This window comes from Mustela erminea, chromosome 17, assembly GCF_009829155.1.
Source record: "Mustela erminea isolate mMusErm1 chromosome 17, mMusErm1.Pri, whole genome shotgun sequence".
Taxonomy (NCBI): domain Eukaryota; kingdom Metazoa; phylum Chordata; class Mammalia; order Carnivora; family Mustelidae; genus Mustela; species Mustela erminea.
In genome coordinates, this window is record NC_045630.1 from 25,666,614 (window position 1) to 25,683,478 (window position 16,865).

At 46.7% G+C, this 16,865-nt stretch overlaps 1 protein-coding gene across 2 annotated transcripts in view; it reads left to right on the plus strand.

Annotated features, from left to right (window-relative positions):
* The window catches only part of ASTN1 (astrotactin 1), a 317,340-nt gene that overhangs the window by 187,429 nt on the left and 113,046 nt on the right, over positions 1-16,865 (plus strand). The gene's annotated exons all lie outside the window — the stretch shown is intronic.

The following is a 16,865-nucleotide window of genomic DNA, read 5'->3' on the forward strand; positions in this document are numbered from 1 at the left end:
CGAGAAAGGCCTGTGTGCCCTGCGCAGGGACACTGAGAGGCAGAAGGTCGGAAACGTATCTTGAGCTGATGCGAGAGTTGCCTTCAGCAAAATCTGGCCGAGGCAAGGAAGCCTTCCCCAAGCCCAAGTCAGAAAAAGTTTGGAGGAGAGACTGACCAGCCACAAAAATCTGTGAATTTTATATGTCTGTGAATGTTTTTCATAGGGAAGATAAGGGCTGTGAGTGCAGAATGAGTTAATGCTGCCAAACGGATTAAGAGGAATAAAAATGGTGTTTACAAATATACTAGGGAAAAGAAGCACTTGGGAAAAATAGGTCCATAAATAAGTAAAGGGGATTGAAATCTACTGTGCGTCTAACAAGACTGAGGTGCCGAATTGCTTTTTCCTATCTTTTACATGAAAAATAACAAGAAAAAGCAGGGGGCTGTGATGATTTTCAGTGGGAGGCTGTAACCGTGAGTCAGGAAGAGGAGCCCCGTGGGGATGCCGGGGGCACTGGAGGGGCTTCTTCAGGGGCTTCTCATGACCCCTGGCCTGGCCCAAGGTTTGCTTCCTGATCTGCCACTTGCCAGCCCAGCCAGCCCCACCCCAGGCTTGAACTTCTGGGTCGTTGATGCATCAGCTACAGGGAACCACTTGCATTATTCAGCAAAGTCCCTTCTCAGGCTCTTTCCCATTCCTGGACTGGAACACACTCCCCCCCACCAGCCATCATCAAACCTCACCTGCCCCCACACCACCCTTCCTCCTCCTCCATTTTGCCAACCTGGAAGGGTCCAATCTCTGCCCTTTTCTAGTCTCCTTTCCAAATTCCACCTCCTCCTTATCAACTCTGGAGCTTTTCCTGTTTGCCCTCAGCTTCACCACGCACTTTTCCAAACCCCCGTTGCTCCCCTCCCTATATGCATACATAGAATTCTCCCTCTAGATCGTGAACACCTTATGACCTAGGCCAGGTCTTTGCGCTTTGGATTCTGGGCATCCGTCTCAGCACAGGCAGAAAGCAATGCTATTGTTCTCCATCCAAGCTGCAAATTAGAATCTCCTTGGAGGTACTGAAATATAACTATGGACACACCCCACTCAGACCTATTAAATTAGACCTCTCTTGGGGTTGACCCTGGCAGTGGTGTGGTTGGTGGAAACTTCCAAGGTGATTCTATGCCCAGTGAGGCTTCACACCACTAGTACGTTCTCAAAGTGTGATCCCAGGCCAGCAGCAGCCTCTCCTGAAACCTTGTTAGAAAAGCACATTCTCCATCCTACCCCAGATCTCCTGAATCAGAAGCTCTGAGTTGAGGTCCAGCAATTGGAACTGTAGCAAGCCCTCTGGGGCATCCGGAAGGACGCTGCCGCTGAGAGCAGCTGCTGTACCAGAAGCATGCCGATTAGCAATCACTGAATGCGTTCGGAGAAGATGTCACCGTGATGTATCTGCCCTCGGTCTGCATGGCCGTCACTTCTTCCCAGAATACGTGCAACTGATAAAGCCACTGGTTTTGGAATCTTGCATTCTGTCTTCCTCCTCTTGCTTCCTCCTAGGAATCAATTAACCCATTGATTTATCTGGTTCCTTCCTTAGACTGTAGGCTTTTAAAGAAAGGGGTTTTGTCTTGACTTTGCTTCCCCCACTAATGAGGGCGGGGTTTGACACCTAGTAAACCCTCGGTAGTTCTTTGCTGACCGCATGAATGAAGAAACATACACAATAATTGTCCTCACAAATGCCTCCATTCGCCAGTATCTTCCAGTTCTCCTTAATTTAGGTGATTACCAGCAAGGCCAATCCTTGATGGCAGCATATTTTATTTTATTTTTTATTCTTTTAAAAAAGATTTTATTTATTTATTTGACAGACAGAGACCACAAGTAGGCAGAGAGGCAGAGAGAGAGGGGGAAGCAGGTTCCCTGATGAGCAGAGAGCCTGATGCAGGGCTCGATCCCAGGACCCTGAGATCATGACCTGAGCCAAAGGCAGAGGCTTAACCCACTGAGCCAGCCAGGCGCCCCCAATGGCAGCCTATTTTAAAAGCATCTCACCATTAAGCCTTGAGCCCTGAAATTCTTCACATCCTCCTGGCTTCTCCTGGCCCCCTTTCCATCCTTCCAAAGAGTTTACTCTTTGACTTCCGTTTTTCAGTATCCACCAAATCCATTTTCCCTCTCCCGGCTTTCAACACCTCCCCCGCCAGCCTAGATCTCATACGAAGCCATTGCGAAAATATTTCAGTCACCCTGAAATCCTTGCCCTTTAACCCCCTGCCACTCCTGCCTGGCCCATTCCAAGCTTCATAAGGGGTTTCTGCCTGCTTCTCTGCTGCTTGGGGCTTCCTCGAGCTGGAGAATCCCTAAGACAATTGCTGATACGTATTCATTCTAGACTTCTAACCAGAGACTCAGAACAACATCACAATCTTCTCACTCATCTCTCCTCACAGGCCAGCCTTTGCCCTGGCATCAGGCACCCAGTTTCACCCTGGCTCTGACTCTCAGCCTCTAGCCTCAGATCTAATTGTGCTCAGTTGGAGCCCTGGGGCCGGCTCCTTCCCAGGTCTACTTCAGTCTATCTTCCTCTTTGCCTTCTCTCTCCTGTGTTGAAGTGGGGGTGTCCACAGCATCACGGCTAAACTCTCTGCCCCGATTTGTCCTTCTGACTCCTCCTGTTTTCCGTAGAGTCTGGCTCTGGCCAACTCTCTCTTGCATCTCCTGTCATACCTAGCCATCTTCTAACCCTTATTCAAATGTCAGGTGATCCCTTGACCATATTATCTCTCCATATGATTTTTCTTACTTACTTCGCTTGCCTCGATTTCTTAAGGGAAATATTTACATATTTTGTCTCTGCTTTTGTTATCCATGAATGATGTTGTTATAATTATGACCTTGAAACTTTAGTATATGTGCTGCCGCAGCGAGCACAGCCTTGAAACTTTAAGCTCAGTCTGGCGATCGCGCTCTTGTGCCCTCCCTCCTCTCTCTCACACAAACACACAAACACCACACACGTAGGCATTGTTCTTTCTAATGTCACCTACTTTTGCTTCTTTGTATTCAGCCCATCATTCATTCATTCCCTGTGCCCCCTGCCCACCCCTCCCCCATGCCCCAGGAGCACGTTGCTGCATGTTTGGCTCTGCCCCCCGGATGCAGAAACCATGGGGACCCCTGCCCTCAGGGGATGCATTCTGTGGTGGGGAAGGCACCAGGAGAAGGGCAGAAACAGCCACATCACAGAATACTTGCGGACCGCGAGAAGTACAGCGAAGGAGAATCAGGGCTAATCAAGGATGATTGAATGGAGGGAGGGCAGGGTTACTTGAAATCTGGAGCCTTGGAGGCTGTGTTGGCATCGAAACTGGGAGCTGAGAGGGTGCCAGCCAGAGCAGGAGGAAGGTCAGGCTCTCTGGGGCTAGCACACCTAGGATGGTCCTGGCCTGTGACAGGAATCTTCGACCCCCTTAATGTGTAGGTGGAGTAGGCAGGGAGGGGAGGCTACTGAAGAAGTTGGCAAGCCAGAGATGGGCTGGTGGGGGTGGGGGTGGGTGGAGGAAGAAAGAGGGTCAGGTCATACAGGGGGACCTTGAGGGCCAGGACAGGAATGTAACGGAGGGGAGGAGCTTGAGCCCATTTGTGTGTAAGCCTGGGGCTTAACCCTCTCCCTCTCAGCCAAGTTGTCCTTGACCACACACCGTCAAGGACCACCTTCCTTCCTTCGGAGCTTTCTTCTCGGCCGTGATTGTATATTCCTGAGTATAAACTCCATGAAGCAGAACCTCACCATCTTTGCTTTTGCTCGCATCCGTATCCCCAGAACACAGAGCTTGGCCCACGCCAGCTGCTGAATACATATTTGCTGAATAAATGGCTGGATGAATGAGTGAATGATCTCACCTCATTTATCTTCTGGAGAGGTTTGGCAATTTAACTTCTCTGAGCCTCAACGATCTTATCTCTGAAATAGGGATGAATGGGGAGAGTAAGCGTTTGATCAGCGGCATGTGGCTCTTCCAGCTCTCCTGCGCCCCGGTCCTGATTTGCACTCCCGCTCTCCATCGCTGTGCTCCCCTCTCTGGGAAAGGCCAGCCCTGCTTCTCTCACTACCCGCTGCCCATCTGGCCTAAGCTTACGGTTAAAACTCAGCCTTTCCAGTCCTGCGTCTCACGGAGAAGCAGGTGTGTGTGCGTGTGGGTGTGGATTAACCCTTCCAGCCGGGCCGCTCAGAGTGGAGGTGACACACCGAGGTCCTAGCAGGAGCTGTAGTGTCTGAGCACCATGCTTGGGCCCTGGCACTGCCACATGTTATCTGTGTGAGGCTGGCTAGCATTATTGAACATTCCTGAGCCTTGCTTTCCTCATCTGCGAAATGGGATTAATATAACGCTGATGCCTCTGGGTTTTTCTGAGAATGATGTGAAAGTCAATGAACTTGGCTCATGGACTGCCAGTCAATGCATAATAAATAACAGCTTTTACTTGCTGTGTCCTAAAAATTGACAAACAAAATGCCATGGATTGTTTACTTGTCATTCTTACCAGAGCGCGCTAGAGGACAGGGACCCAGCCTTTGATCTGTGTGTTTCAGGGCACTGCATTGTGTCTGGCTCATCAGAGGGGCCTACTAACTGGTTGAGGAATGACTCCTACGTTAATGAAGCCCTTGATGGCAGAGAACATGTATTAATCATTTCTGTGTCCCTCGATAGTGTTTAGCAAACTGTCGTTTTTTTTTTTTTTAACATGGCACTTGGTTAATTAATATTTTTCAAGTAAATAAATAAAGGAATATGTGAGTGAGGAATTGAATTAATAACACAACTTGCTAAATATATGTTGAACTGAAACAAATTAGTAGATAGGAAAGGACTTTGGGGAAGGGGTACAAGCTCTAAATAAAAGTCCTTGATGGATATTATGATTCTTCTCTGGCTCATTTACATTGTCATAAAGCCATGGCATAAAATCAGAGGAATATAGGAAGCTGCTTCTTCTCCTGCACATTCTCTGCATCTTATCTTTCCTTCTGTCTTCATGCTGTCGGCTGTCCTGCCTCTCACCGGAACCGAACGTGTGTGTGCCTGTGGATGAGGAGGGAACCCCAGGTTGGCCTCCTCCTTTGTACATGGAGGTCACACTCAGCGGTGAATAGGTGTCGAGCTCTTTTTCTCGCAGAGTTGGATATGCACAGATCTATTCCCAAGCTCGGGTCCAGTTCATCTCTGAGCAAAGACGGGTGTCCAGGGATCCAAGGCACAGGCTGTGCCCATAGACTGGAGTAAGCGAGACTAACAAGCTTTTGGGAGGATTGAACTTGAGAACTTGGCTGCACCAGCCCAGGGTAAAAATCAACCGAGCCTTTAGATTCAGAGTCCAGAGAGAAATGGAGGAAGGGAACTTCCATTTAGAAAGTGACAGCTGTATTTCGGTTATTGTACTGAAACCTTATTTATTCATTCATTTAATCTGCCTACAGCCCTGTAAGTAACAGACAGCTATTTTCATCATCACTGCAAGTTAGTTAAGTATCTGGTCGGTTTCGCAGGACTGGCAAGGAGCTCAAATCCAGGCCTTACGCTCCCGTGGAGAGCTGAGTCCAGAGCCCACCCACAGAATCCGGGCCGTGGGGTAGTTTGTGGTAATGATGGAAGGCCCGATGGTGATTTACTTTACAAGGGACCCTGCTCTCCAGGTCTCTGTTCTTCAGGACTGCTTTCAGGATCCAGAGCATAGGCTAGCACGAGGTCAAGGGCGGTTGTGGGGGAGCCATCTCAGGTCCGGCCAGCCGTCTGACTCCCCTATCCCCAGAGCAATTGTTGCAGCCGGCTGTGGCAGAGTGTGCAAGTTTGTGAACGTGTGTACATGCGGAGCAGGGGCACACGTGTGTCTGTGGGGGGAGGAGCATATGTCCCCATTTATGAATGCAAGAAAATCTCAAAGCTGTATAATACTCTTTTAATGAAAATGTTGATCCACTGAAGCCAAAATGACTTGACAGTTTTTAGAAAAACCAAATGTATATCTTATAGAATTGTAATGAGATTTGGGATATCTTAATTCATCAATACAAGGGACAGGAAAGAACTCAATATGCTTCATCTCTCATTATTATTCCAAAATGTAAGGGTGGGTTCCAGTGAATTCCCAGGCTATGTGGCAATTTCTATTCTTATGGTGGTAGTACTTTATGGCATGCCAGACTCCTTCCTAAAGATTGGTTGGGAGAGCGAGTGGGCACACAGTCGGCCAGTGATTCTCAGCCTCTTGTGTGCTTTGCAATCACCCACCTAACTTTTTAAAACTACTGATGGTTGGCTTCATCCTCGGTATTTGAAGGGAGAACAACTAAAGTTTGAGAACCACGATGCCCATGTGTGGGTTGAATCTGATGTACCCCAAAGCTGGAGAGTCCTTCTGCAAATTTTTATTTATGAAAGATGCAAAGATAAAAAAGTTCCAGTGTCTGGGTCCACGAGAGAACATTGAAAGAGGAAAACGGATGAATGAGCCGCTTGAAGACCACTTGGGGTAGGGCAGAACTGTCCTACAAAAACATAGCAAGGGAGCGGGTAATTCCTCCTGGGCACCGCAGTTAGCATCTGGCCCTCCTGTCACCGCCCTGGGAAGCCGGGGGTGGGCAAGCTAGCCCGGTAGCCACATGGCGGCACTTCCAGCAGAGCTGGGCTGTCTTGGTACGTTTCTCTAATATCTCTGTACCTGTGATGGGGGGAGGGGAGCAAGGTGCAGGAGAAAATACAGGTGGTGCCCTCTGTGTTAACACTCACCTGTGCCCCTTGCTGGCTCTGCGACCTTGCACAGCTTCCTTAGCCCTGCTGAACCTCTGCATGCCCTTGCAACACGGGGACAGTCACCACCAGGCTGGATAACTCTACAGTTGATTGTGAAATGGAGGATGTGTGTGTAGCACTGCGCACAGTGTCTGTCCAGCATGAGCAGATGTTTAAGAAATGGCAGTTACCGTTACCAGCTTTTTCTAGCCCTTCCAAGGATTCTTCCTATTACTTTCTATAATCCTTGATCTCAGAATATACAAGGGAACTTCAGGTCTGCACCGGTTTTCTCCAGCTGAGGGCAGATGGACTCTGTGTCTGCCTTCTGGGAGGACCCCTGGGTTACAGAAGCAAACAGCCATTTATCTTTCTCTCCATAAGGCACGTGGTCAGGGTCAAGGTACTGCTGTGTCCTGCATGACTTCTGGTCTGTGCTAATGTACCCTCACTTCTCTTACCCCTGAAATGCTTTGCGTTGACAAAAAGTTTAAGTGTGGATTCTGTAGTTGTGTATGTGTATGTGTTTGTGTGTGCATCAGGCAGCATTCCATGGAGACACAGAACCATGAACCTGTAGATACAAATATAGAAAAAGATTTGTTATAAGGAACCGGCTTGTGTGATTATGGAAGCTGACAGTCCCAAGATCAGGAGTCAGCAAGCTGGAGACCCAGCAGAGCCAATGGTTTAGTCCTGGTCTGAATCCAAAGGCTGAGACCCGGGATAATGAATGTCAGAGCTCCTGTTTGAAGGCCAGCAGGCTTAAAACTGAAGGAAAGGCCAGGTTTCAGTTGAAGTCAAAAGGCAGGGAAAAAAATGATGTCTCAGTTCAAAGTCCATCAGGCAAGCGGATTACTCTCTAACTCAAAGGAAGGTTAGTTAGCGTTTTTGTTCTGTTCGCTCCTTTACCGGATTGGGTGAGGCCCACCCACATAAGGAGGGCCACCTGCTTTACTCAGTCCACTGCTTGTGATGTTAATCTCATCAGAAACAGTGTCACAGAAATAATGGAATAATGATGGGCCAGATACTGTGGCACAAGTCAAGACACACTGTGGCCAAGTCAAGGTGACACATAAAATTAACCATCAGGAAAAAAAAAAAATTAACCATCAGAGTGTGTATTTATCTCTATTGCCACTTTCTTTGCCAAGTTGTATCCTTGAATTTTGTTAATTACTGTCATTTTGCTCATGATTATCATTTTCACAATCATTTCATGTATTTCTAAAATTTCTTCGGGAAAAACCCTTTCCAACATTTAGAACCAGCACTCCCAGTAATATGTGATTAGTAACAGCTAGCATTTATTCAGAACTTACCACATTTCAAGGGTCATTATAAGTAATTTGCATGTATTTTAGATAACTGAATCTTCAGCAGTTGGTGAAGTAGGTATTATTATTATCCCATTTTACAGATGAGAAAATTGGGCCACAAAGAGGCAAGAATGGTGCCAGTTTCCCACTGTTTCATCTTTCACTGAGATAATCTCTGTAAAGCACACACATGTGCAACATGTAGAATAAAAACTGCAAAAAAAGCTGATGAAAATGAATAATCAAAGATTACCAATGATCTGAGGTTTATTTATACACAGTTGGCTCAACAGTGTACAGCTAAAAATATGCTATACCTCGTGATTTTCATTCTCCACATCAACAGACTAAGACTTTAGGGCACTCTTACTTGCTTGAGGTCCTAGTAGCAGAAGGGAGTTTGGATTTGTGAATTCCAACTGGGGCTCCTTCCCTTATGTCCCACTGCCTCGAAGATGCCAAAAGCTTAGTTGGGATAGTCGCATTCTAGATGGAACACATACTGTTGGTGCCTAATTGCTGGGAGGAGGGCCAGGTCGTAGACAAGAGGCGGGTTGGTGATTGGATGTGGGAGTGCAAGCTTTTAATCCGATTGCCTCTGTTTTCTCAATTCCGTAGGATGTACAGCGTTAGCCGAGGGTAAGGATGGGGGAGGAGGTGTTGGAGGTTTTGAGGAGAAAGAAGAAGCTTTGAAATAAGATCTTAGAGAGTGGGAGAGTGAACAGACAAGGGAAAACGTAGTGTGACGTAGGCGGTATTCAGAGCCCACTCAAGGTCAGTGGTGTGGGATTTAAGACAAGACCAGTCAGCGTGGTTGCCAACTGCATCATGTATAGAAGGACAGAATTGGAGTCACGGGGTCGTTGAATGTAACCAGTGCTGGGGTGTCTTAGACACTCAAGTATGGTGAAGCGGAGGAGGGGCGAGAGAGCTGAGGTTACACGAAAGGGTGTGAATTTATGGGCCACAGAATTTAATCTAAGGTAGGAGTGGAGAGAATGCATGAGGTGAAGGTCAGTACAATGGTGGTCAGATGAATGGATTTCAAGTCTCAGGAGGGTAGAAAATTCTGGTGTTAGGAAGTATGATCCGGGAAGGTAGGAGGTGGAGGTCAGGTATTAGGGTTCTTGAAACTATGGCCAAGGAAGAGTTGCATATGTTGGTAGTCTGGGCTTTACCATGAGTGTGGGAGGCGGAGGACAGGGTCATTTAAGAAAAGTCAAGGTGCTGAACGGTTTGAGAATTGAAAGGATCATCTTAGTGGCTACTGAAGTCAACAAAAATCAAGGAGGAGTGTCAGAGAGGACAGTGAGACAGGCTCTGAAATGTGGGGCAGGTGGTGTTAGCATGACTGGAGCAAGTGGGTAGAATGGGCTGATGGCAGGAATTAATGACCTTGGTCAAGGTCATTAATTAGTAGTAGTGCCAGGTTTTAAACCTACTCCATCTGCTGGCAGAGCCACACTCCTGGCTGCTTTGCTACTTACTGACAAATATGGTATTCTGCTGCATTAGAAACTTCCAAATAATAGAAGTTAAATAATGAATAAAGTCACGTGAATATTTCATTTGTCTTTACATGAGATTTACGTGCTTAAACATAACATGAGTTTGTAAAACACACCATGGTCATCATGGTTGGTTTGTTTTTGAGAGAGAGGAGGGGCGGGGCAGAGGGAAAGAGAATCTCCAGCAGGCTCCATGCCCAGTACAGAACCCAGGCAGGGCTCGATCTCACAACCCTGAGATCATGACTTGAGCCGAAATCAAGAGTCAGACACTTACTGGACGGCACCACCCAGATACCCCCATCATGGTTTATTTATTTTTATTTTTATTTTTAAAAGATTTTATTTACTTATTTGACACAGAGACAGAGCACAAGCAAGGGGAGCAGCAGGCAGAGGGAAAGGGAGAAGCAGGCTCCCTGAGGAATAGGGAGCCCGACATGGGGCTCCATCCCATGACCCCGGGATCATGACTTGAGCTGAAGTCAGGCACTTAACCGACTTAGCCACTTAGGCGCCCTGTGGTTTATTTTTTTTTAAATGTACTGTTAGCAATGCACTTTTCTGGTCATCCCATGGTATTGTTAGTTGTAATGATATTAATTATCATTAATTATTGGTTGACTCTGTTCTGTGGGGCAGGCGCTGGGCTAGTGTAAACACGTTTGTTTATATACAAGTCTAGGTACTGTTTTCTCCCCGTTTCATAGATGACGATCCTGAGGCTGAGAGAAAGGAAGTGCCTTGGCTGACATTGCAGCTATGGTGGACTGAGTCCTCTGGGACTCGGACCCGGGTCTGGCCTCGTTCGTCACTTGTCTAGTGCTCTAGTCTAGTCGTGACGGTGCTACGCTGGACAGTGAGGGGAGAGCGGAAAGGATGGCTCAGCTCTTTATATCTGATGAGGGGAATAGCAACTGAATATATAATAAACTGATTTGATGTATAGGTTTGATAAAGGAAAGTGTGCTTTATATAACAAGGGACATAACCTAGCCTTGGAGCCCTAGGGAAGGTCTATTTTGAGAGGTGATTTTTAAGCCAGACTTGAAAGAATAGTCTAAGTTATCACGTCAGTGGGAGGGAGAGAAATTTCAGGTAAGGAAACATCTGGGGCACCTGGTGACATATTTGGTTAAGCGTCTGACTCTTGGTTTTGGCTCAGGTCATGATCTCAGGGTAGTGAGATCGAGCCCCGCATAGGGCTCTGTGCTCAGCTGGAGTCCGCTGGAGGTTCTCTCCCTTTCCTTCTGCCCCTCCTCCCACTCCCACTCTCTCTAGTTCTACTATAAATACATTTTTAAAATCTTTATTTTTTTTAAAGATTTTATTTATTTTTGGGGGCGCTTGGCTGGCTCAGTGGGTTAAAGCCTCTGTGTTCAGCTCTGTAAGCCCGTCACAATGTGCCTAACTCATCATGGTCCCAGGGTCCTGGGATCGAGCCCCTCCTCTCTCTTGGCCTGTCTCTCTGACTACTTGTGGTCTCTGTCTGTTAAATAAATAAATAAAATATTTAAAGATTTTATTTATTTTTAGAGAGAAAGAGACAAAGCACAAGCAGGGGGAGCCCCAGAGGGAGAGGGAGAAGGAGACTCTCTGCTGAGCAGGGAGCCCGATGTGGGGCTCCAACCCAGGACCCGGCCGCACATGACCTGAGCTGAAGGCAGATGCTTGACCAACTGAGTCATCCAGGCGCCCCTTAAAATCTTTATTAAAAAAGCAAAGAAAAGAAACAACATTGGCAAGGGTCCCCAGGCCCTAAGGCATCCTATAGGAACATCAGGCCTCATTATCCTTATTATTTAACTTCTGACAAAGCCTGAGGTTTAGCAGATAATCTAGGCATCTGTCATTCCAGTACTTAACTTCTCCCAGAACTGGTCCTGATTGTGAAGACAGTAGCATGTAGTAATCTTCCCTTCTTATCTTTAGGATAAATGGAGGCATAGAAAGTTTCAGCCAACAGCATAGCTGGATAAGTCATTTTTACCATTTTTCTCTTCACCTTTTTTTCCTGAATATCTTGCAAACTACCTTTCTCCAGAAGCATTTTTTAATGAACCCCTGTTCTTCCTTTGTTGCACTGTTCCCTGCTTGCAAATGCATTTACCGTGCTAAGGAAAGGAACATTTGCTCAAAAGCTGTCACATTACATATGGATATGATATTCTCAACCAGGACCCCATAGTGTAGTTCTGGCTGGGCTGAAACTTCACAGACTCTGCTTCCACTGGAAACTTAGCCGAATGTGGGCCAGAGGCAAACTTCAAAGGATGTGCTTTTATTTAACTGTGGATAGATTATTTTCATTTCTAAAATGCTCTCTTTAGCGACAGGTAGAGACATAGATAAGTTCAAAAGAAGCTCTTGGTTTCTGTAAGCCCATCACAATGTGCCTTACTCATCAATGCATCAGAACATCTCTCTCTCCACACTGAAGTGTAAACACACACCCCACGCACACATGTCTGTGTTCTCTCTGCTCTCTCTGCCCCTCTACCCCTCCCTCCCTCTCCCTCCCCCCATCCTGTTTATCCGTCCAGCTATCCGGCTATCTCTACTCTCCTTCTCCCTCCCAGGTGATGAGTCCTGAGTTCTCCACAAGGAAGCCCATCAGACATGCTGCCCGAATTCTTTCAAGCCCCATTTCTAGGTGCCACTGTTAGGTAGAAAGCGGCGCTTAATCCAAAAGCCAGCTTTGAAACACTCCGGTCCACCAGGTCTCTCCCTGCCCTACAAGAGCTAGTGTGAAGGGACCGTCCAGTCATGCTGACCATGCAGAATGTTCACTCGCTCACTTATGTCTCAGTTCCCTGGTGGAAGAAATGCCCAAAGACCCAGGCAGGTCAAGCCAAGGCCACGGTCAACTTCTGGCCCAGCCCAACACCAAGACCAAAGGGGAAAAGCCCATGATGGCTGATGTATCCTGGGAAAGAAGAGGAAAGCTTGAGGAGAGAAGCTGAAAGTCTGGGAGTTGCCCGTGCTGAGGAAAGATTCTGTGTAAACTGTGGGTTTAGTGTGAGATGGGGAGAGAGGAAAAGGCAAGGCAAAAACGACTAACCGTTCTCAGTATCCCCAGTTCGCGTGTGTGTCCCACTTGCTGCCATGTCTCCGTTACTACGGGGCTTGTCTGTGGCAGGGGTGATGCTCTCGCTTGAGGCCATGGGTCCGACCTGGTTGCCATGCTGGCCTGCGATTGCCCCAGAATCCAGGCCATCTGTAGCTGCCCCCATGGGGCAGTCCTCAGAGTCTTGATTGGCCAGAATGAAGAAATTAACCAATAAATAACTCTGCTCTGACTTCTGATGCTGCTAATGTTCCTCAGTGAAGAAGCTGTGACTGGCATGCCCAGCACAGGACAGACTATTGGAGGCCACCCATCCAAGTTGGAGTCAAGAGAGTGACGTTTCCTTGCAGCTGTGGGGTTCAGCCTCATGCCCCACACCCGGCCCGATGCCATCCTTGAACAACTCCACAGCCTCGCGCTCTCTCCACAGAACTCACATTGGCACAGCCTGCTCAGTGATGCCCCCCACTTCTGACAGAGGCAGCACCCTTGCCCCCGCAAGCAGATAAGAAGCTGAGGTGGAAATTATTATTCTCTTTGACACTCACTCCCCTACCCCAGCTTGAGCCCCAAAACCCAAATGGGAGTTGCCTCTCCTTAGATGCCTCTTTCCTTCCCCAGCCCCAGAGTCGGTTCTGGTGGTTTCTGTGACTCAGGGCATGTCAAGCAGTTCCTCCATGAGCTACGTTTTCCAAATGAGGAAGGGGCACATCCCCTCTGTGGTCTGAACCTATAAAGACATGAGCCACAGCCGAAGGGGGCCATGTGTCCTCCATGCGCTTTAGCCATTCTGAGGGAATAAAACCTAAAGGGTGAGAAACAAAGCAAAGAGAGGAGAGGGACCCTTGCAGGGCCGTGGTTCCCACGCACCCCCATGGCAACATCCATTTCAGCGTGGATGTAGGACTCAGTGATGGGCTTCTGACTTGGACCTCTGCCCGGACGGCCCTGACACGGAGGCCTTTCCTCTGTCAGGTGGTCACGGATAACTCAGCTCCCAAGGATTTTTGGTGCTGTTAGGTCCTGCCCTTTATCGTGTTACCTCTGCGTTTTCCCGTGTGGCCCCTGCAGCTCACGTGCACCCAGCTCCCTGCCGCCCGTTCCAGGCGCCCCCGCCCCCCAGCTGCCCAGCATCCAGGATGAGCTCTGTACCGCTGCGCTACTGTCTGGCATCCCTCCCGGAACTCCATTCCTCTTCCCGTTTACTCGTTCCTTTCTGTTTGCCTGGACATATATGGGTTTCTTCAGAAAGACTGTAGGTGCCTTTGAGGTCAAGAATCTCTCTATCCCAACTCCTGTTGCCTAGTAGCACAGTTCACACACAATAGGCCCTCCGTAAACATTTGCTAACTAACTCGAACAGGAATCCCCATCTCTTGGACGGATCACCCTTGACTGGTGGGAAGAAAATGAATAGATTCTCTTTTATTCCCTTGCTAGAGTGGTTGGCAACGCTCACCGTTTCACAGGTTGCTCTGACCTCCTCTCTGTGTATTGAATGTCCATACTGTATGGTCACTGTCCTGTGCAGTGACGGCTGGGTGGGCGGTGTGGGGGGAAGGTGGAGGGTTGGTGTTCCCACGTTCATCACGACCTCCTCTCCAGGCAGCTCTCATATGTGTCCAATCTGAGTTAAAGCCTGGTGTTGCCATCGCATTTGGACCGCAGGCCAGACACCTCTTCCTTTATAAAAATTAGGGACTCTCCTTACCATGGTGTTCGTATTTGATTCGGGTAACTGATAAATGTAACTTTTTTAGCCAATGCTTGTAGGACACTCCCTAAATGTCAGACACTGTTCTGAACACTTAAGCTACATTAAATCGTTCTTCCTCATGACAACCTGGCCAAGCAGATAGAATTGTTATCATCAACCTCATTTTGCAGGTGAGGAAACGGGGACACAATGATTAAGGGACTTGCTCAAGATCACACTGTGATTGGTGGCGAAGCTGGAACTGGAAATAGGCAGGCTGGCTCCGGAACCCATGTCCTGATTTCTGTGCCCTGCTGCTTCTCATTGTGATTTGGGCAAGGTCTACCGTGCACATCTGTGCCCTTGGAATTTGAGTTGTCTTTCTCCATCTCCAGGCCCCTCGAGAACAGGGGGGCACTTTGGTCTGACCTACCTAGCAACATGCTGGTGTGTGCTTAATCAGTGGGCTCATTGATTTATTACCTATGGCTTGAATACAGGTTTATTTATGTCAATTACCAATGGCTTGAATACAGGTTTATTTATGTTATTCTATGCAGTTAATTGTTCACATTGTAATCAACGCCAGTCCTAAAATTTGGCTCCTCAAAATATATTTTCAAACAACCTAGGAACCAAGCCAAGAATTAACTCTAATTACACATTGTACCAGTTTTTGAGTGTTGGAGATGACTCGAAGGCAAAATGTGTGTTATTTAAAACTATTAAGCTGATAGTAAATAAAATGTGATTTTGCCCAACAGAGAAATAAAGGTACACATCCCTCTTTTTCTGTTGCCCTTTCTAGGTGTCAAGGATCATGTGGGACTTTTTTTTTCCTCATGACTTCTAGACTTTTTCTTGAATTAATACATAATTTTTAGCTGCCCGTAAGCCACCACTTGCTGTTCAGCAAAAAAGAATCCTTTCAAACCCCTCTCTGTGGGTTCACCTCCAATAAAGAGAACAAACACGGAAAACACATGGGGGAGAGCTGTTTATTTGATGCAGGGGTTATTCATAATACAGTGTGGGGTACTTTTTGGAACCAATTCTAGTTGCTTCAGGGTATTTCTAAATTGAAATCCAGGAATAAAGTGTTTATAAATAGTAAGCATTAAAAAAAAAGAATGCTTTCATCCCAGGCACTTCCTTCTGTAGTCTTAATGGCTTCCCTTGCAACTGTTAACTCTTTTGGCTAGTTAGTTGGTTAACTAGTTGAGTTAAGTTGGTGGTGCTCAACCCTATCATACCCAACACTCTGTTTTATAATGAAATTTTTAACCCCATTTATAATCCTTACATGAAATTCATAAATAATAAAAACTACATATGCAAAATTTCAACTATAAATATAATGCCTTAATAGTCATTAAAAGAGAAATAAAAAGAACGTAATTGGTAATGATAGACTAACCATTTTAATGTGTAAGTGCTGTGGTAGTATTGCAATAGAAGAAATAATAAAATCGACAGACATTTCTGCCTGATGTTGATTCACTGCAAGGTAACATATAGAGTAGTATATGATATACAATATATGTAAGAGCGATCTAGACTGATTCAGATGTGCCGCATTGATGACTCAAAGATCGTGAACAGCATCGTGGACAATGCTATCGTTTTCCAAACTTACGAACAACTCTTGGTAAAATTTCTAACGATGTATCATCTCCCCTCGGTGTACATGGTAGTTATGCAATGGAAGAATGTGTCATACGTTAAAACAGTACAAGCTGCTTTGTGCTTCTATGTAAACGGAGTTCGCATCTTGGCTCAGGTTTTCACCTATGTAAATGTGTAGCGGGACATTCAGTAGTTTGCAGGACATATGGAAATGCCTTGTTACGCAGAGCTGTCCTAGGCACTGTACTCTTCTAGCCTATCTAGCCCTGCCCTCTAAAAGCCAGCCGTGTCCTCCAACCAAGTGTTATTGAAGAGCAACCATGAATGTCCCCAAATGCACTCTCCTGGGTGATAGCACCCACACAGATATCTACAAGGTTGGTTCCCAGCCCCCAGATCATGATTATGTCAATTTATTCTGCTGACTCTTACTGGTTCTTGAAAACCAAAGGATTTTCTACAGGAAAATCCTTAATTCTTGGGTCAGTTTTGAGACTGAGTTCCATGGGAACAAGGGCTCAGTTTAGGACATACAGTATCTAGTACCCAACACAATCCCAGGCTTCACTAAGCCTAGCTCAAATGAGTCAATATTTTTTGGTTTAGACATTCGGGTTAGTCAACAGATATCTACTGTTTAAGTGAAATAGTTTTGTTACTTTCAAGTACAGGGGACAAAACCTAGAAGCTCACAAGGGAGACTTGTAGTTAAGAGTTATTTAAAAACACCATTTCAATTGTTTCTGCTTGAATGAATTACATAAAAATGTCCGAAAACATCTGGAACCCGTCAAAGACCCAGGACTGTCATGTCATTTTGAGTAGGGAAGGGGCACAGTTTGAGGACCCTGTGTGAGCTGT